The 22,355-nt window shown below is 45.1% G+C and overlaps 1 long non-coding RNA gene across 1 annotated transcript; it reads right to left on the reverse strand.

Annotated features, from left to right (window-relative positions):
• Positions 1–1,241: 1,241 nt before the first annotated feature.
• Positions 1,242–5,300, reverse strand: LOC144894328 (uncharacterized). Its single transcript, XR_013625022.1, has 2 exons — positions 5,014–5,300; positions 1,242–4,983 (listed from the first exon to the last, which is right to left on the reverse strand). It is a non-coding gene; the product is annotated as an uncharacterized LOC144894328 (long non-coding RNA).
• Between the last annotated feature and the right edge of the window lie 17,055 nt (positions 5,301–22,355).

A 22,355-nucleotide genomic window follows, 5' to 3' on the forward strand; every position in this document is an offset into this window, starting at 1 on the left:
ATTCTGTGTTCCAGATAAGGCTGTGTGTCCAATAATTGACTCTACGTTGCATCAAATCAAATAAGATAGGATCCCTTACAATATCGCCGTGGCCTCCTAAGTGCCAGTAAGGCGGCGTTCGCCGCCGTTGCATTGGGCGGTTTTCATTCACATCATTTTCCCCGCAAGACTCCATTGCACACGAGGCCAAGAGGAGGGGAGGAGCCGTGGGATCACGGGCGTGGCCCACCTCGTCGCCCAAGGTGGAACCAAAGAGCCCTCGCCAGCCAACCAGTGCCGGGGTGAGCAAACCGGTAGGCGTGGCATCAGAGTTGGCGGCTTCAGCGCGCCACGCGCGATATAATCGTGCGCGCAAGCCTTTTTCACAGGAGATGCGTGATCCAGCTGAATGGGAGAGAGACGCATGACCAAGGAGCGCAAGGCGAATGAGAATCGGCACGCTCTGCTCGCGATACCAACCAGCACTCTGAACAAAAGAACAAGTGCGTGCACGCGAACCTCAACGTCGTGCCACGATCCTTGGACCTCCCTGTCGCCCGTTCTGTGGACCACCTGAACCTTCTCATCCCTCCATTCATTCCTGCCTGCAATTTCCCTTTGTCGTGTAAGTCCGTGGTCTGTCCTGTGTGTTGTCTGGGTATAAGTAAGCTTGTTTAAGGAATTGCTCTGTGTCCTTCTGCTCCTTCCATTTCTTGTATATTCTCACCCTTTCATTTCCTCTTGTAGATATAAATAAACCTGTGTTCTTTGCTTACTCTTTGGTTTCTTCTTTCTCATCCGATCGCTTTCGTCCCTTCTTTCGATTGAGTACCTGTGGCACGATTTTGGTAGAACCGCTTTACAATCGGGTTAGTCTTTGCTAACGGCTCGGATTCCGGACTGCTAAACCACTCGGCAAAATACCATCTTGTCCGGGATTCGAGCGGGGCCACCCACCTGCTTTGTGGAGGGATTGGCAGAGGTGTCCGGGAATCCCTTGACCAATCACCTTGGCCAATCCTATCCCACAAAGGAGCGAGGTGGGTCCAGGAACGGAGACTGCCAGCTTAACGACGAGGGGATTAAACCCCCCTCGGTAAGGGGAGTGCCGTACTCCGATTCCGTAACAATATATATATACGTGTGTGTGTGTGTGTGTGTGTGTGTGTGTGTGTGTGTGTGTGTGTGTGTGTGTGTGTGTGTGTGTGTGTGTGTCTGTGAAGAAGCAGCTCTTCGTTTGGAAAAGCAGTCCACAAATAGCCTGAAAAATGACGCAGCTTTATTAAAAACCAACTTATACAGATCCGGAAGAAGCCAAGACATCTACAGCAAGAGCCAGTCTCATGCCAAGTCAAGCCTTCCTGAAAACACATTGATTCCCAGTCCATTTATATAGGGACACGTTTTATCAGGAAATCTCCGAGGGAACAAACAAAACTGGGAGAGGTTCCTCCCCGGTGGGCCAAGCCCCCACCGTCATCCGCTCTGTCATTCGGGGGAGTCAGCCCTTCCTTATCATTCGGACCAAATGTTTCTCTGGGCTCCGAGAAAACAGAAATGTAACTCACAAAGAGTGCATGCTTGGCCAGATAAGCCCAGAGCAAATATATGGGTTCACATGAGTAATTCAAAGCATGTTTATACAGAGTCAGGCGTCGCTGTGATTAATACAAAATATATATGGTAAAAACAACAGGTTTATGTTATCTAGCCTCGAAAAAGCACACGTATACAATTTGTCCAGCATGACCTCAGCGAGCCTTTCCTCATCCAAAACTAAAACGAAGCAAAAACCCTTTATTAACTTTATGAAAATAGCATTTTTAAACAACATTTAAATCATAACACATTAGCAACCAACGTCTATAACTGAACTTTAGGCAATAACAAATCTACTACTTGACATTCCTTCCTCTTGTCTCGTCGAGACAAAGTATCTTAAGAGACAACGTGCCACATCGGGCTTTATTGAAAAATAATTGTGTAATGCGGGTATTGAAAAAATAATTGTGTAATGCGGGTATCTCCCAAGGGCATATCGTGCGCCCAAAGCGCCTCGCCCGTGCATTTGGCGAACGTGTCGTGTGGTGCGTGCTCGGAGCCTGAGGGCTCAGAACATGAAAGTCCATTAACGTTTCGGATCCACAACGAAGGTGTCTGGTCCAGATGAGGTTCTGCTCCGCCAGAGGGCCACCACCTCCCCTGCGGAACTTGCTCCCCCCACCCTTTGCAGACCCAGTCCTTGCAGATCTTCGAAGTTAATCAACGATCATGCCCATGAGGTCCCTCACGTGCTGCTGTTCTGGGGAATACATAATATTGTCAGTATCTTGTGTCTCAATTTCCTGGTCAGGGTACAGAGCGTAAAAATCCGATTCACTTGAAGCATTTGAACTTAATACATATGAAGCAAAGAGAGGAACTTCCTTTATGTCAAAGTCTCCCTTGGGCGCCTGGTCGGCTTGCGGGTCTAGGATATCCACGTCGGGTCCCTCGACCGCCAGACCCAGCGTCGCAATCAGATCCATAGTTGGGTTGAAAGGGGGCGTGCAGCTGTCAGCTTGTAATACATAAGCAGCGTTAGCCAGTACACGCAAGGGGTTTATAGCACAAGTATCACAGTCATCACATACACCGTTACAGGCAGCAGCCAGTTCCCACATGGGATCCGCACAAGTATCACAGTTGTCACAAAATTCAATACAATTTTCTGGAGCGCTGGTCGCAACTGCCTTGTTGAAGGACCCGTTCAGGTCGACGGCCTCTGTGGTCAGAGCCATAGTCGTTGTCGGCGGCTTCTTCACTTTCCATCCTGTAAAATACTTTCTCATACAGAGGAGGACTAGAGATTTCATTAGTGCCCCCCAAATTACTACCCCGATTATCACAGCCAGTGCGGTCAATAACCACTTCACTATGGTGCCCGTCCATCCCTGGAACCAGTCAGTGAGCCAGCTAAATGTATAAGAATTTTCACGCGCGATCCGATCGATCGTCAGGGCGTGGCTAGTTTCCCTTAGTCTCACTTCTGCATCACCATTGTACGCATGTGAATTACCGTGTCCAATAGTATGTCATGAGCCGTAGCGGTGTCGTTTGCCACCTTTTCTAGGGTCAAAGCCAATTTGTCTATCCGGAAACTATCCATGACTGTGCCCGCTCCTGGGAAGAAGAAACCAAACACCTTTTCCCATAGACTCCCGTGTAGTTTAGTGGTTCCATCTTCGTTCATGACTGACCTCTTATAACGCCTGTCCAAGGACTTTGGGTCTAGCTCATCCAGTATCTCAACGTCAGGAAGGACTGAACCCAGATAACATGTGCCCCCCCAATTATTTGGTAAATAGGGGTAAGCCTTGTCGCCGCATATAAACATTGTCCCATGGGGTGGGACCAGGTGGGTGGATAAGCACTGGAGTCCCTTTACCACCCCATTAATCCTACTAACCCCCCTAGAGAATGTTATAGCCGTTATGTTGTGGTTGTGTTTATCTTGCAGTACTATTCGTAATGTAATCCCCGAGCTCCCTTGTCCCAGCTTGGTGGGGAGAGTGTAGGCGCATTCTGATTCTCCCATACGCAAGTGGCCGGAACCCTGGAGGCAGACCCTCCCTTTCTGTGGTTTGACCCAGACGGGGGCAGGCCTCTCGGCCACATGGGCAATCATTGACGGGCGATAATTAAATTGTCGATTGCAACTCTTGCCGTTGTCAACCCCTTCTCTTTCCAGCGTGGTGACTAAACATGGGGAATCGATAGGTTGTGAGCAGAGGTCATTGAGGGACAGAGGTAGCACTATCATGTGTATTCCTGTGGTGCCTGCTTGGGGAAAGTGCATGCACGACCAGCAGTGTGTCCTATTTTGAATTGTTGCCACCTCCCTGGCCACTTTCCAATATGTGTTTTCCCCCCTCTTTGGGGCCTTATCCTGGGGTTGCGGCGTGAGTATGTATTCGTTGCATCGTATGTAGTTCTTTTCGCCACCGGCCGCGCCAGGGGTCCAGACGCTGCACCGGACCTGCATGGTCATGTCTTTCCCTAGGCGTGTGCGTGTTTGTAGCTTAAAATCAGGGGTTCCCCATTGGTATCCTGGTTGGGCCAAGGTCTTAATGCTAGCTTGCCCGTCTTCCCGGAACTCTCGTTGCTTTTGTAGTACCATGCCAACGCGTCCAGGCCCTGCCGACAGTGCTAGCCAATTTATGTTCACCCAATTTGTGTGCAGGGCTTTCTGTTCGAAACATGGTAGTGATACTCTTTGTCCCCATGTTACGGTGAGGTGTCGGGTTTCGTTTTCGCATCTATTGGAATCGGAGTTTCCCCTAGCTGCTGTCGCTATCAATAGTATTGTACCTATGATTAGGCCCATCCTTACTGTGGTTGCTGTGGTGTAGTGTCTGGTGCTTGTATGGCCAACTTACAGTGCGTGGCGTGGATCCACGAGGTCTTGCCCTCGCAAAAGACTGCCGTTGGTGTAGTCAGCAACACCTGGACTGGTCCCTTCCACCTTGGTTCCAAGGCGTTCTTGCGGGTGAAGTGTTTTACGAGCACCTGGTCTTTTTCCTCTGGTGGAACACCTGGTCCACAAGTCTCCTGGGAACGCCTGGTCTACAGGTCTCCAATTCATAGATTCAATTCATTCAATTCATAGTTTCATAGAACACCTTTTCTCCAATTTCCTAATCCACTTTTTTCAAGTGGATCCAATTTTATCCAATATTCAATTTTTAAATTTAATCCCATTTAATCCAGTCCAATTCAAATTAAATTCAATCCTTCTCTCAGCATCCCATTACCTGTTTCCAACATCAATAAAAATAAAATTATAAAATTAATAAAAAATCAATCATCTCAACTCTCAAATCAAATCAAAAAATCAATCAAAATCATAAAAAAATCAATAAAATAATAAAAATAAACGAAAATTACTTCAGCGAGAGTTTCAACTAGAATTAACACAAACAAACCACCATTAACCTCCATTAACACAAACAAACCACCATTAACCTCCATTAACACACACAAACCACCATTAACCTCCATTAACCTCCCCCTATTATTTATTTATTTTCACGAATAAACAAATAATAGAAATAACCTGGTCTACTTCCAATTTCAATTCTGGTCAGTTCTGGTGTCTGGTCACACACAATGTTTTCCTCACCCACTGTGATTCGCTCAAAATAGATTCTCACTGTTATGTCTGAAATTCGTCTCATGAAAACCCATTCAAGAGTCCGGTGTGACAGACAGCCAAACACATAGACACGCCGAAGACCCCAGGGTACCCATCAAACTAGCTTGTCCCCAGATCCACAACACAGTGAAACATGTAACTTTACTAAAATAATCACTTACTCATAACTAATACTCATAATAACTCATAATTACTTATGTAATTACTCATACCAATACTTACTTAAAATAATGTAATATCCCAATCTTCACCCCCTATGCAAATCGAAGCACCCCGGACGATCCACAACCAATATCAACCACTGTAGCCGTTTTCCCGACTCCAGGCAGCCACACGCAGCCACATACATCTCCATCCACGTCACACAAGACAACAGCCAACGAGTGTGTCCACCACACAGAAACCTTTGGCAATGCAACAACCGAACTCCCAGACAACCAACAACAAAACCCAATCCATCTCCATGGCTCATCAAGCAGTTCCAACTTAATCCAGCTTCACATACCGATTTCCCCAAAAACTCGTGAAACTTCACCCCCATTCTGGAAAAACCCTGGACTAAACCCTGACACCCTAAATAACTTCAGACCCATCTCCAATCTACCCTTTCTGTCAAAAGTTTGGAACGTGCTGTGGCCACTCAACTCAAACATCACCACTCTGCCAATAACCTGTATGAAACATCCCAATCCGGATTCTGCTCCAGCCACAGTACTGAAACTGTTCTCCTCAAAATCACCAGCGACCTTTTCTCTCCTCTGATGCCGGCAACCTCAACATTTTCATCCTCCTCACCTCAACGCCTCCTTTGACATCATCAATCACACCATCCTCCTCACCCTGTTTAGACCAGCTTGTGCCTATTAAACCCAAATTAGTTCACCCCCAAGCCTACAAGGACCACCTACAGCACTGCAAAGATGTCCTCTACTCCACCTACTACCCTCAAATTATCCACTCTGGCTCCGGAATCCCAAAAGCACTCTTCTCTACAATAAACAAACTAAATAAACAAATAAATAAACAAACTTTACAACGTGAACAAACTCCTCAGCGCCCTGGATACCGCCACCTGTCATTCAGAGTAGACAACAGCATCTCCTTTCTGGCTTTCAGCATCTCCTTTCTCCTTTCTGGCATCCAAATGAAATTCTGGCTTCAAATCAACTTCCTCGAACTTAACTATGATAAATCTAAATTAATCTTCGTTTGCCCACAACCACTCACCAAATCCACCCATAACTTTGCCCCCAACATCGATGGTCATTTGAACACAAATTGAACAAAATTAATCGAACAAAACACTTCCATTAACTCGACATTCTTTTCACAGCACAAAGTTCACTTGAACATCCTTTTCCTGGATACTCCCTCTTTATTTTTATACCATACCATGCTTCTCCACTTGCAACCCAAATATTTTCCATGAAATAAATAAAATGAATTTTATGAATCTTCTCATTATTCGAAAGTTTACAAAATGTTCCAAATCTGTATATTATTTTCTACTGTGGTTATATTAAACCATTATTTTACAAAATCCAACTTTCAATAAACTGGAAAATGCTTCGCCATGGAATAGTCCACCACTCATATAAATAATCATAAGAGTTCTGCGAAACATCTCCATCTTTAAAACTTAGCCAACCATTTTTAAACCACATGTTTTCCCCCCAAAAAACAAGTCACATTCTTTGTATATTGCCAACATTGTTCATCGTTTAAGTATCATCCAGAACTAAATTTTTATAAACCATCAACTTGTAGATGCATTTATTTATATCCCATTAACCCAAGAACTCTCAATTGCTTGGTTATATTTTAGTAATGTCATATATCCATATTTCCTTTCCAAAATGTTCCTGATATACACATTAATCCCATCTGTCTTTGTTTCCAGATGAACTCAAATCAGGAAATCAACACAAATCCTTATTACCTCCAATCAATCACACTGCACATCATTCCCCGTCCTTGATGGATAATTTTACATCCAGATGGGCACAGCATCCCGTTTTTGGCGACCCAGCCCTGAAACAAGCCCCTGGACTCCTTGCAGGCTGGACCAAAACCCCTGGACGAAGTTGCATCCCAGTACTGACTCTGCTGCCTTCTTGCAAACCACTTCAACTCCATGAATTTTACATGTTTCGTGAACAGAACAAAGCACTCTGTAATCGTCAGATTGAACCTGCCCCAAACCCGTCCATATAAACTCCATTGTTGTCCTGTCCATCTCTCTGTTTGTGGATCCGGTGCAAAGTTACACAAAGTTCCCGTTTACATTTTGTGACTCACAGCTCCTGCCTCCATGGAACAATGACGCCTAAGCACTCAATTAGCCCTCCCAGTACCAAAGACTTACAATCAGACCGACAGACAGACAAATAACAGAGGCATGTCGCCAGCCCCAGCACAGGACATCACCTTTCCGGGCAGGCACAATATAATCCACAGTATCGAAATGCCAATTTCTATCCGGAGCCTCGCGAAGCCAAAATCGGACATGTTCACTGCATTTCAACCTCCATTTCACTGACCCTGACTATCCCCATTGCTCGATCACGCACGTCACTGTGCTCGGCCCGGTTAAATTAAACTCAAGCGTACTGTACCTGACGCTTCCGGTCGGCACCGGAAGTCTGTTTATTTTTTGAGACCCCTGAATCGGGACATCAATCGACAATTACAACGACAAACAGAACTCGATATTCTCTGTTCATTAATTACGTACATGATTTCGGTTTTACCCACAATATAATGTCCCGATATTCTCTCCAGATTTAAGTTCTATATCCTGTCGTTAAAGCAACACCCTGTAGACTGACTCCGCCTGTCGTTCTTCCAAGGTTAGTGAATTATCTCCGACCTCTTTCCCTTACAAATCTCGAACAAAGGTCAACTAAACTTTAAAAGGTCAAACTTCGAATTGGGGTAACCAGCGCTTTATTATTCCGCAACTAATACAAGTCCGGCGTCATTCCCTGCAAGAACCACATCCAGACAGACAAATGACCCTTATTGAGGCTCTACATCGCAAAATGCTAGCTCCTACGAATCCAACAACCGTCACAATCCGTCCAGGAACTTCCGTACGAGGCGTGCTTCACAATGCATCACCTTTACTACCTGGTGCACACCTTTCGCACATCCTTCCTCGTTCGCACAACGCTTCATCAACACACCTCCTCGCGCCCACACCTTGGCACAAGCCACACCACATACCGACAGTTGAAACCTCAACCGTCCTCCTTCCTCGGATCAGCGTTCTGTTGAAACGTGACATTTCTGCTCAAATTATTGAATTTCCAATTTTAATAACTTAACCTTACCAGCATACTAAATCTGTGTCCGCATCGATCAACACAAATGCATCGATGCATCTTCCAGCCGCCACTCCGCACTGTACCTTACTGTATGAACAAGACTTCCTGTTGGAACTTGGCTCCGGAAATTAATTACTCTGTCTTGAAATCGTTTATTTTAGCCATCTTAAATAAATCCATCCATCTATCCATCTTATAAATCCATCTTAAATAAAAATCCATCTTATAACGTATTCGTCCTGTGACATTGCCTGGCATATATGTCGCAGCCGGCCACTATTCCGACATGGCTCGTCTGACATGAACGTCCGACATCCAGCGTCCGACATTCAGCAAAGTCGCAATGACCCACAATGCATTTGGGCACACATCCTCCTCTGAGAGTGGGCGAGTTATCGCCGGCACTCTGAGCAAGTCTCATACAGCACACCCGTGACTCGCGGCTCGCTCGGCTCCTGCCCGAACGCACAATATCCCTCTACCCAAACTTCCACGGAGCCGCACGGCGGAAACACAGGTTTGTACCACACTTTAATTAAACGAACATTGCCAGGATTCTCGGATAGACGTTTAATTTCACAACACACATGACAAAAATCCGATTTAAATTCAGAGATCGCCGATCGACCTGGCACAACCATCTCAACGCGACGACGCCACGCCGCCCCCCGTCTTGGCGCGCACCCTCGTGCCTCCACACGAATCCCAACACTCCCTGCACGCCGCTCTATTCGTGTTCACGGCGGGGTTTACCTCACGTTGGGACATGCAGTCGGCTGTCATAACAAAGTGCGAAAAGCTGTCATAACAAATCTACGACCTGGCATGTAGTGAGCTGTCAGAACATTGAGCTGTCAGAACTCATCCCTAGCTCGTAAACATCGCAAAAAACAGGATCTCCGACGCTCCACCTCTCTGACCCAAAATGCACTATATGACACCAACTCCAAAGGTGAGCTGCCTCAGCGATACATCCCACACATACAATCCACAATATCTGCCATTGAATGAACTCTTCGATTCAAGTAAAACACACATATTGATTCGAATTCTGAATTTAGTTCAACAAATTCAAATCTCCGTCCGACTGCCGCTCGAAAGAAAAAAACAGCCCATCCTGCAACCATCTCCAAGAAACCGCTTCATATCAACAGTAGATCGACAAGGGCACTCCGAGTGCTTTCCTGACCCGATTTATATCAATCCGCTTCCCAAACAACTCCCAAACAGATGAAAATCCGGACTCAGTTCAGGACCTCGCCTGTTCTCTCGGATAGACGCTAAAATGGACATTCCCGGCCTGAATTTCCCCCATGTCGAGCAGACCACTTACAAAGCTTCACACCGAAACCCTCTGCTTTGCATATGTCATACAGACAAATACATTGGCTAGATACACACGTCAATTAACATCCCAATATACATTCATTCCTCATTCATATACTCATAGAAGTCTCCCAGACTTCGCGCGAAACTCAGATCGACTCAAATCATGCCTTTCTCCAGCCACTCCCAAACAATCTTTGCTCATTCATGTTACGTCTCTCATTCAAGGAAAAGGATTTTTTGGGACGGGTTGGACGGGGGTGGGTTGAGGTGAAAAAGGGAAGGCAGGGCGGGGGGTGTTGGGGTGTTGCCTAGAGCCCCGGGACTGAGCTCAGGTCTTGGGGGGGGTGGGGGGTGTTGCCTAGAGCCCCGGGACTGAGCTCAGGTCTTGGGGGGTTGGGGGGTCTTGGTCTGGTATCTGGTCCAGCGGCATCACTCGCTGTTTTACTTGTTTAACTGCTTACTTACTTGTCCTCTGGCCAGGGATTATTTAAATCTTTAGTTAACACAGCCCAGTCCTTTAATGGTCTTACCGCGGCAAAATGATGCCTCTTAAAACATGAAAGATGCCGGGGTTCCCTTAAGGGGTTCCCCTTCTTTCCTTAGCTTGCTTCCCATCTTATTGCTCTGGGCTGATCCTTCCTGGAAAGTTCTCGGCCTGGCTCAACCTTTACGGCTGTCCGACCTCACTTTCCCCCTTCCCTTGTACCGAACGTTATCTTCACCGATATCCTGCGCAAATCCTTTTACTGGCCATGTTCCTATGGCCTTCTATGTTCCTATGGCCTTCTATCTAAGTTAGCCACAGCCCTTCGTTCCCTGGCATGCAATGGCATACCCCATCTTGTCTCTGGGCTGTTCCTTCCTGGAAAAATCTTGGCCACCTGGCTTCAGCCTATATGGCTGTCCGACCTCATTTTCCCCTCCTGGTGCTAACTGTAACTTTAAGCTTACTGTTAAGTCCTTACTTGTTTATCCTGGCTTTAACAAAGCTACGTCATTCTGAGGCCTAAAATGAGCCTTTACTTACAATTTCTGTTCGAGTGCAGGCCGCGCGGAGACAGGGAGACTAAGGCCGCTCGAGGGAGGAAGGTACGAATTTGGAATAATAGCCCTCTGATATAAAACAACTCCCACCTTTAATCAAATCCGCGTGCCGGCGCCGGCCTCAGGCAGCTTTCCTCCTGTCCCTCGGGCTCCGTTTCCCGTCGTCCGGTGCTGACCCCACTCCTGGTACCATCTGTGAAGAAGCAGCTCTTCGTTTGGAAAAGAAGTCCACAAATAGCCTGAAAAATGACGCAGCTTTATTAAAAACCAACTTATACAGATCCGGAAGAAGCCAAGACATCTACAGCAAGAGCCAGTCTCATGCCAAGTCAAGCCTTCCTGAAAACACATTGATTCCCAGTCCATTTATATAGGGACACGTTTTATCAGGAAATCTCCGAGGGAACAAACAAAACTGGGAGAGGTTCCTCCCCGGTGGGCCAAGCCCCCACCGTCATCCGCTCTGTCATTCGGGGGAGTCAGCCCTTCCTTATCATTCGGACCAAATGTTTCTCTGGGCTCTGAGAAAACAGAAATGTAACTCACAAAGAGTGCATGCTTGGCCAGATAAGCCCAGAGCAAATATATGGGTTCACATGAGTAATTCAAAGCATGTTTATACAGAGTCAGGCGTCGCTGTGATTAATACAAAATATATATGGTAAAAACAACAGGTTTATGTTATCTAGCCTCGAAAAAGCACACGTATACAATTTGTCCAGCATGACCTCAGCGAGCCTTTCCTCATCCAAAACTAAAACGAAGCAAAAACCCTTTATTAACTTTATGAAAATAGCATTTTTAAACAACATTTAAATCATAACACATTAGCAACCAACGTCTATAACTGAACTTTAGGCAATAACAAATCTACTACTTGACATGTCTAACATGTAAAAGAAAAAAAAAAAGATGAATCCCATCCACTCTGAGGCCTCCTTGAGACACCCAGTCATGCTCGTGCTTGAAAACACAAAAACAAGACCAAGCACACACCCACTCCCTCCAATGCATACAATACCAGGTCACGAGTAAAAGATTAGAAAGAGTAGCGTAGACCATTGATGCTGTGATGCATATTGTTTAAGATTTGGCACAATAAAAACACACCTCCATTAACCGCATGTGACCGGAAATGCATGGTTGCCTCGGGAATAAAAGCCGACTCATGCCAAGACGTGGGTCTTTTGGCCTGAGGTAGCTTGCTGGGGAGCGGGTGAAACATTAGTCAGATTCATTATGTTAACAAATATAATTTCGTTCAAAAATTTTGGAGATTAGCCAAACTGTACATTTTTGGAATATTCAGAGCATGAGGAATCCAAAAATCAATTGCCATTTGCGTAGACACCTTTGTGAAAATGACACTCAGGATAGTGATGAAGATAGTCTGGTTCACTCAGTGCCGTATATTAACAGAGTCTGGCCAGCCTTTGATCTGCTCAACTACCACCGTGATTGGTCGAGCCCGCGTCACGTGGTTTACAGGCGCCATTTTGCATACCACCTCAGCCGAGCAGCTTTCCCGCTGCACCCATTCCGTGCCATTGCTTCGTATCGTTGCATATTTCATTTGAGTAATATTTCAATAAAATCAACCAAAATGGTGTGTTGTGCCGCTTGGGGATGTTCTGTTAGACCGTTTGTATATTTTTGCAAGAGGACAAGCACACAGCCGTAAAACGCAACGTAAAGTTACGACCGGAGAGCATGGCAGCAAAAGTATGGCAATGCGAGCGCTTGTCAAGAAATTGAAATAGGATATATGTATATACACGTACTCATTTGATATATATATATATATCTATTTTATCTAAATATATCACCAAGGTTTTTTTTTTGTTGTTGTTTTTTTTGTATACTGAATCAAGGCTCGTGAAAGAGCTAACATTTACTTCACAAACAAATCAACCAGACAAACAAAATATATAAAAAGAGGGAGCGGAAGACAAGATGGGGAGAGAAGGGGAAGCACACAAACACAACATTTGAGAGCAGGAAGACGTGTGGAAGGGAGAGGGCCTGGGGGGAGGAGGCGTGGGAAGTGGGGGGTGGGGGGGAGGGAGAAGTATAAAACACAAGGACACCAAGGACTTCCAGGACAGAAGTTGGTATTTCAAAAAAGTGGAATTGGGGTGAAATTAGCGGGGGTAGAAAAGATCAAGGTTTTGGATGGGGGAAGACAAGAGATGGTGGGGAACAGCTATTTTAAAGACCTGGAGGGTGGAGTGGGATTGAAGAGAGTGAGGGAGTTTGTTCCAGAGGTGGGAGAAAAGAGGAGTGAAGGTGAGCAGAGAGTCTTCATTTTGGCAGTTTAACCATAAGAGGGTTGCAGGCAGATCTTGTGCGACCTGTAGGAATATTTGGGGGACAGAGCCCAGAGAGAGCTGGGGGAGCAAGGCCAGAGAGGAGTCGGTAGAAGACGGAAAGACCACCAACCTGCCTGCGTTGAGTGAGTGAGAGGCCCTTGGAGTTAGCTTCATCGCGGGAGATTCCAATGATTCTGAATGCTTTGGTTTCAACAGCGGGAAGACGAGCTAGGTGTGAGGCAGGAGCACCAGCCCAGAGGGGAGAGCAGTATTCCATCGAGCTGCGGATGAAAGCCTTGTATGTGGTGAGGAGCTCAGGTGTGCCAAGGAAGGACTTCGCACGACGGAGGATGCCCAGTCGGCGACTGGCTTTGGAGGCCAGATTTGAAATGTAGTTTTCCCAGGAAAGATCATGGCAGATAGTGAGACCCAAAAGCTTGAGTGACAGAACTTCTTGGGGAGTATTATTCAGAAAGTCGATGGGAGGGTTGTCCAGTCGTTCTTTTCGGAGAGCCATAGTGAGAGTGTGAGATTTGTCAGGATTGAAAGACATGTTCCACTTGTTTGCCCAGTCTGTGATTTTGTCCAGGTCTGCGGAGAATTAAGAAGCTGCTGACTGCCGATCAGAGGGGTGAGGAATGGAGCGACAGAGGGTGGAGTCATCAGCAAAGAGATAGAGAGGATTTTCCAGAGAGTCGGAGCGATTGCTGAAAGGTTAGGGTGGGCAGACTTCAAGGCGATGGATGGTTGTTTCCAACGATGGTAGAAATGTGACACTGCTTTGCCTTCAAGAAACTTCAAGGAGAAACTGCAGAGAAAGATGTTGATGCTTCAATGCAGTGGAAGCATGAACAGCTACAAGAAATTCTGGAAACATATCCACCTTCCATTTACAATGCAGATGAGACGAGGATTTACTTCAGAGTTTTACCAGACAAGTATATACGTTGCCAGAGAAAAGCATCGACATCGTCGTGGATTCAAAATGGCGAAAGATCGCATCACTGCACTTGTGTCTGCAGCATGGAAAGAACGAGGGAGAAACTGCTGGTGATTGGGAAGTCGAAGAACCCGTGCTGTTTCAAAAATGTGAAGACCTTCTCTGTGCTGTACAAATCTTCACACAACTCTTGGATGATGGTTCAATTTGAACTGACTGGTTGAAAAACTGGAACAAGCACCTGGAGAATAAGAAGATCATCCTCTTTGGCAACTGAAGCGCACATGTTGATATGCCTGCACTCTGCAGGACTCTCTCAGATCGACATCAAAGCACTCCTTCAAATGCTGAAATGTGGGCTTGTCTTCAATGTCTGCAAATCGATCTTGAGAGGAGCGGATTTGACACCATGGAAGGGTTTGAAAAACTTCAAGGTGTGACGCCCATGGTTCAGACAGATATTTACTCCCGCCAGGGAGTAATGCATTCGATCGTGTGTGTGTGTTCGTGTGTTCGTGTGTTTGTGAATAAGATATCTGGAAAAGTTCTGAACGGATTTGGATGAACGTTGGTGGGATGATTGCCCTTGGGATAAGGAAGAATTGATTAGTTTTTGCTGAAGCTCAGGATATTATTCCGGATCCAGGAATTTTTTGGGGGAATTTTTTTTCCTGTTTTACTGCATTAAAGCTTTTATTCTTATTCTTAAATGATGTTTTTCTCCTCCAATTCCGAGATATATCAAAATAAATTCTCTGACAGTTAGGGCCTACTTTATTTTTCATTTATTGTTTTGGGGAGAGGGGATGTTAAACAAAACGTATTATTCCAACTTGACCCACGGCGGGAGTATGCGCTCTACTGAGTGGCGTTCCAGTTGGCGATTCATTAATAGCTAGAAGGGCACTCGGTAGAGCACATAACTCCGCCAGGCTGAACAGTTTGTTTTGTATTCCACTGATAGGCCGGATCTGGATTCGCATCTGCACCCAAATCTAATTGGCTTGTTCTTGTCACCTAAATATCTCATCCCCCCAAGTTTACTAATAACTCGTCCACAACTTTTTTCAAATATGTTATTTAGCGCTCGACGTCCGATTTCTCAATGGTGAAGAATCACTTTTAAAAATTAAATAAATTTGGTATGAATGAATGAATGAATGATCGTTTCCGAATCCATATACAGATCTTCACCAAAATCGAATCGAGTTGGTCTTGTCAGACACCCAACCGGTCCACCAAGTTTGGTCAAAATTCTTCCACAACTTTTTGAGATATCCTGCTATGTATCGTTTTTGGCCCTATCTCCCAATAGTGAAGAATCACTTTTTAAAATTCTAGTAGCCGGATCCGGATCTTCACCAAAAATCTAATCATTTCGTCCTTGTCACATACCCAACCTCCCAACCAAAGTTTGTCCGAATCCATCCACAACTTTTTGAGATATCTTGTTCACAAACAGACAGGCAGGGGTGAAAACATAACCTCCGTCTACCTTCGGTGCCGGAGGTAATAAAGCCAATTTTACTGTATTGTTCAATCTGTTTGGTTTGTTATGTGCAGAAATACCAAAAATGTGACAAATAAAATGAAAACGTATTTTGTTACCTAATCTGGAAGCTTTGGTTTATAAGACCGGATAGCCCCAGTCTCAAGGTGGTTTATTAAGTGGCGACCACTGTATTATTAATTGGTGTTAATCATTGCAACACAGCAACTCATATACAGTCATTATCTTCGGTTAAAACGAGATTGTTTTCATAGAATACTTACCCTGCGCAGTCAACTTTGTGCGAGCCAACTCTTCTGATTTTGAAGGTTTTTTTTTCTTTCTTTCATCCAATATGGTTGCCAGACCACGTGAGTGATGACGTCATACATTTATATTCTCTAATATAATTGCTGCATAGAGCCTGGTGTTGGCTTAGCGGTTAGGGTGCCGGCTTTGGATCCTTGGATCCTGGGTTCAAATCCCGGTCGATCGCTGAATTAACGCCATGGGGGTTGACTCAGCCTGTCATCCTTCCGAGGTCGGCAAATTGAGTAGCAGTTTGCTGGGATGAATGATCCCGGGGTGTACCCAGATTTAGAATAGGTACACCGTATCCCTGCACAGCGCAAGAGCGTGACCAAGCGTTGGCGTCAGGGAGGGCATCCGGCCATAAAACATTGCCTCAAACAGGGAACCATGATTGTCATGGGGCCTGGCAAGGCTAACCCCCCCCCCCCCCCCCCCCCCCCGCCTCAGCGAGGAAAATTGCCTTAAAACCATTCATTCATTCATAATAATGAACTTCATCGACTATGACCTTTATCACCATGGGAAACGAGGTGCTGCAGCTGATTTTTTTCGAGCATTAGCCATTCTAGAAATGTGGGTTGAATGGAGATTATATAGTACGGGACTGGATGCAGGATCAAGGTTCAAATATGATTGGAGAAAGGGTTTACATAACCTTGGGCATTGGTCAAAGGAACCCAAACAAAGATGAGAGGTGAAAGATCAATTATGGTCAATGACTAAGGGAAATACTGTAATGGCATTCATTAATGGATTATAACTAGATGGTATTCATAGAATACTTACTCTGCGCAGTCAACTTGGTGCGAACCAACTCTTCTGTTTTTGAACGTTTTTTTTCTTTGATCCAATATTGTTGAGATTTATATTTTCTAATATAATTGTTGCATAGATCACGCTCAATAAATTTAAAGTTGATCAGACTAAGCGTTGTCCCTGTCGAATTATGACGTCATCGTTAACGACACCGATTCCTCATGCAGAGTTCTTTACAATGAGCCACGTTTCAATTTTTTCCATGGAACGATTTTGGAGATAGAGGTGTCATCGTCGTACCGATCGGATCGTCATACTGATCGGATCAAGCGTTATGCCTGTGAAGTTCTGATGTCATAACGAAGGCACCGATGACATCATCATTAACATATGTTATTCGCCATGGGGAGTACTTGACAATGAGCCATGTTTCAATTTTTTCCATGGGGCGGTTTTGGAGATAGAGGTGTGAAGTTTTTTTCCCAAAATGGCGTACTACGTAGCCTATGACGTCATAATTGTCATTAAAATAGTATACAGGCTTCTATGGTAAAATTTCGTGTAAATCAGACCAACGGTTGCCGAGAAAATGAATTTTTAAAATACAGACGCGCACGTGCGGTAACCGAATGCCTAACCCTGCTTTTGGCTCTTCGAGCGCAGGGTAACAAGCCTGTTCCTCTGTATTGACATGCGGTGAGGTGAGCGTTGCGATCATCGATCCACGCTAGTATGTATACTGTGTGTGTATGTGTATATAAACACACACATCTCACATGTTTTATTCACAGAAAACTGAAACTTTATTGTGCAGTCAATGTTGTTTGTGTGAGTCTTTACTTCACGGAAACCTAGTGATGTGACGAATGAGATTTGTCAAAAACTACCTGCGGTTCCATATAATTAGCTATGCTTCATTCTAGTTCCGGATTCCCACAGCAAATGCATTGCCTGGAATTATTTCCTGTGCGGATGGTTTGAGATTGGCTTTGCTTGGCACCAGCTTCCGCATGAAGGATGGGATTTAGCCTTCAGCTGCAATATTCAAAGGTGATCGGCTTTGTGTGATGGATTTCCAGGCTAGTAGAGTATTCAACCCACCTAGTACACTCCAAATGCCTCAGAGAGAAAGAAACTGCAAGGAAATGTTAGCATTTTCCACTTGATGTAAAAATGATCAATGTTCTATATTGATGAATAAAATAGCTCGGAAGGGTCAGTCTGCAGTAAAGCTGATGTGTGCATGCAGTGCTTGCACTGACAACCTTGATGTTTCATTAAAATCCCAAACAGTCCATCGGGATCATATATTAGATGGTAGCTCATACAATGAGGATGGTACTTGACAAAGATTGCTGCATTGAAATAGAGACAACGAGAACGGCACTCAGTAGAGAGCATAACTCCACCTGGTTTTGGCCATATCACTCAATGGTGAAGAATCGCTTAAAAAATTCTACTAGCTGGATCCGTATCCGGTTCTTCACCAAAATTTAAGATTCTTGTCACTCATGCAACCTGTCCAACAAGTTTCGTCCAAATCCCTCCACAACTTTTTGAGATCTCCTGCTATGTATCGATTTAGCCCGATCTCCCAATGGTGAAGAATCGCTTTTAAAAATTAAATAATTCTCATATCCGAATCCATATTCAGATCTTCACAAAAATCGAATCGATTCTTCCTTGTCACACACCCAACGGGTCCACCAAGTTTCGTCCAAATCCGTCCACAAGATTTTGAGATGTCCTGCTATGTATCGTTTTTGGCCCGATCTCCCAATGGTGAAGAATCACTTAAAAATTCGAGTAGCCGGATCCGAATCCGGATCTTCACCAGAATCTAATAATTTCGTCCTTGTGACATACATCTCTGCCAAATTTCGTCCGAATATGTCCACAACTTTTGGAGATATTTTGTTCACAAACAAACAAACAAGAATACGTCATGCGGAGCACAAAACTTGCAAAATCTGCCCCACCCCCAAAAGTTTTCCATTGATACAGCAAATTGTCCATTTCATCAAGATTAAAATTGACGATCTTGATCAAAGCTCGGGTCAACAGGATGAAAAGTGACAATTTTTCAGATGAAAAATGATTTTAAAGTTTGACCTTGAGTTGACCTTTGACCTTTTGACCTCAAAAATAGTATGTTTCCCAATTTAGTGACTCAATATGCAAATGCTGTTCAATTTTCAAGTCAATCGGATTTAAAATGGCGATTTTATAAATTTGACCTCCAAGTGACCTTTGACCTCAAAATCAATAGGCTTCTCAATTGTGACGACCTCTACAACTTGGTGAAGTTTCATGACGATCGGTTTAGAATTGTGACCTGTAGGCCGGTGACAGACAGACAAACAAATAGACAGAATGAAAAATCACTCAAAGAGTGACACTTGGCAAAACAGAACAAAGTAGAATGGCACTCAGTGGAGCATCCTTTTGACCTCAAAAATAATTAGTGGTTGAATGCAGTGACCTGATATGCAAACCGTCTTCAAAGTTGAAGTTAATCAGATGAAAATTGACAATTTTAGAAGTTTGGCCTATTTTGACCTTTTGGCCTACGTTGACCTCAAAAATTGTTGGTTGCTTTCAGTAAGGTGATATGAAAATCCTTTTCAAATTTCAAGCTAATCGGATGAAAATTGAGGATTTTAGGAATTGGAAAAAGTGGTTGACCTTTCGCCTATGTTGACCTTATGACCGATGTTGATCTTAAAAATAGTTAGTGGTTGAATTCAGTTCGCTGACATGAAAATCCTATTCAAATTCCAAGTCAGGATGAAAATTGAGGATTTTAGAAATTTGAAAAAAGTGGTTGACCTTTGGCCTATATTGACCTTATGACCGATGTTGATCTTAAAAATAGTTGGTGGTTGAATTCAGTTAACTGATATGTAAATTCCATTCAAATTTCAAGTGAATCGGATGAAAATTGAGGATTTTAGAAATTTGAAATTGTTGTTGACCTTTGGCTTATGTTGACCTTTTGGCCTATGCTGATCTCAAAAATATTGGTGGTTGAATTCAGTTAGCTGAAATGAAACTCCTATTCAAATTTTAATTCAATTGGATGAAAATTAAGGATTTTAGAAACTAGGAAAAAAAGTGGTTGACCTTTGGCCTATGTTGACCTTTTGGCCTATGTTGATCTCAAAAATCGTTGTTGGTTGAATTGAATTAGCTGAAATGAAAATCCTTTTCAAATTTCAAGTCAATCGGATGAAAATTTAGGATTTTAGACATTTGAAAAAAGTGGTTGACCTTTGGCCTATGTTGACCTTTTGGTCTATGTTGCTCTCAAAAATAGTTGGTGGTTGAATTCAGTTTGCCGATATGTAAAATCCTATTCACATTTCAAGTAAATCGGATGAAAATTGAGGATTTTAGAAATTTGAAAAAAGTGGTTGACATTTGGCCATAGTATGTTTTAGAAATTTGGTTAGACTGAAAGGGTAGAGCGGCCGAACCACGTGACTGATGACGTCATAATTAACATTAAAAAAAATTATACAGGTGGAGCCTGTGTTGACCTTTTGACCCCAAAAATATATAGGATTTTGTCGGACCACAAACTCGATCATTTGGTAAAGTTTCGTGAAGATCGGTTTAAAATTGTGACCTGTAGGCAACAAGTATAAGTGAGCGGACAGAAACACACACACAAACAAACAAACACACACACACAAACCGGAGTGATCAACATACTTGGAAAAAAAAAAAATTGGCCAAGTAATAACAAACGCAACCGACCAATGTACTTGAAAAATCTTTGATTTTGAAAGTAACAAACAGACAGACAGGGGTGAAAACATAACCTCCATCCACCTTTGGTGGCGGAGGTAACAATAATATGAGTTCCCTTGCAAGGAACTTCAACACAGGAGGCCATTAGGCCTATCTTGCCTGTGCTATGGTTGTCAACATATGCTTTTTTTTGTCTCTATTCTTAAATGCTGAGCTTCACGCAAGGAAGCAGCATTTACCACCTTTTAAGTCTTAGTTATGACTCAAGGATTCGAACTGCAGACCTCATAAACCCAAAGTGGATGCTCCACCATTCTGCCACTGAGTCTGAGATATTGTTACTTTCTGACCAATGGATTACACTGCCTATTAGGCACAGATGAAGCCTGAGAGTAATTCTCACTACTCAACAGGGTCGAATGTTTTTTTTAAACCCCCTGCATAGACATTCGGCCAGTCCCTCCAGAAGGTTCCTAACTTGGTGAGCAGAGCAAACAGATAATATTTACACCTTCACTCTGAAGTTTGTCCATTTGTAATGACCCATGACTTTGTTGCTTGCAAAAAAAGTTAAAAGTCGTGTCCCGCTCTCCAGCAGGTAAAGGAGAGTGGGACACGCAGCAGGGGAAGAGAGAGCGGGACACGCAGCAGGGGAAGAGAGAGCAGGACACGCAGCAGGGGAAGAGAGAGCGGGACACGCAGCAGGTAGAGGTGAGCGGGGAACGCAGCAGGGGAAGAGAGAGCGGGACACGCAGCAGAGGGAGAGAGAGCGGGACACGCAGCAGAGGGAGAGAGAGCGGGACACGCAGCAGAGGGAGGGAGAGCAGGACACGCAGCAGGGCAGGGTGAGAGAGAGTGGGAGACAGCAGGTAGAGGAGAGCGGGGCACGCAGCAGGGGAAGAGAGAGTGGGACAAGCGGCAGGGAGTAGGAGAGGGGGGCACATGGCAGGGGCAGGGGGTAGGAGAGGGGGACCCATGGCAGGGGCAGGGGGTATGAGAGCGGGACACATGGCATGGGCAGGGGGTAGGAGAGGGGGTCACGGGACAGGGGGTGGGAGAGGGGGACAGGGGGTGGGAGAGGGGGACAGGGGGTAGGAAAGTGGGACACGTGGCAGGGGGAGGGAGAGCGGGACATGCGGCACAGGCAGGGGGTAGGAGAGCGGGACATGCGGCAGGGGCAGGGGTAGGAGAGCAGGACATGCGGCAGGGGCAGGGGTAGGAGAGCGGGACATGCGGCAGGGGCAGCGGGTAGCAGAGCGGGACATGTGGCAGAGGGCAGGGGGTAGGAGAGCGAGACATGCGGCAGAGGCAGGGGTAGGAGAGCGGGACATGGGGCAGGGGTAGGAGAGTGGGACATGCGGCAGGGGCAGGGGTAGGAGAGCGGGACACGCGGCAAGGGCAGGGGGTAGCAGAGCGGGACATGCGGCAGAGGCAGGGGTAGGAGAGCGAGACATGCGGCAGGGGCAGGGGTAGGAGAGCGGGGCATGTGGCAGGGGCAGGGGGTAGGAGAGCGGGACACACGGTAGAGGCAGGGGTAGGAGAGCAGGACACGCAGCAGGGGGTAGGATAGCGGGACACACAGCAGGGGCAGGGGGTAGGAGAGCAGGACATGCGGCAGGGGCAGGAAGAGCGGAGATGTGCAAGAATGGGAATGAAGAGTCCCCCTCTGCACCCCTGTTTCACCAGCATTTTTTCCATTGTCCTTTATATACCTCAACTGCATTTAATATACGTGTTCCTGTCGATGGATCAAAACATAGCATACACGGTGGAAAAAGTATTAGAGACGGAACAAACATTGCATTTTTTGGCCAAATCGAGTGGATTGCATGTGAATGAACAAGAAAAAGAGCGATCAGAGATTGCAAACCCTCGCCAGGATGTATTTTCAGTAGTTTTTTTTTTTAAAGGCTTTTGTGTTAAA

This window comes from Myxine glutinosa, chromosome 11 (assembly GCF_964187855.1).
Source record: "Myxine glutinosa chromosome 11, kmMyxGlut1.1, whole genome shotgun sequence".
NCBI classification, from domain to species: Eukaryota; Metazoa; Chordata; class Myxini; order Myxiniformes; family Myxinidae; genus Myxine; species Myxine glutinosa.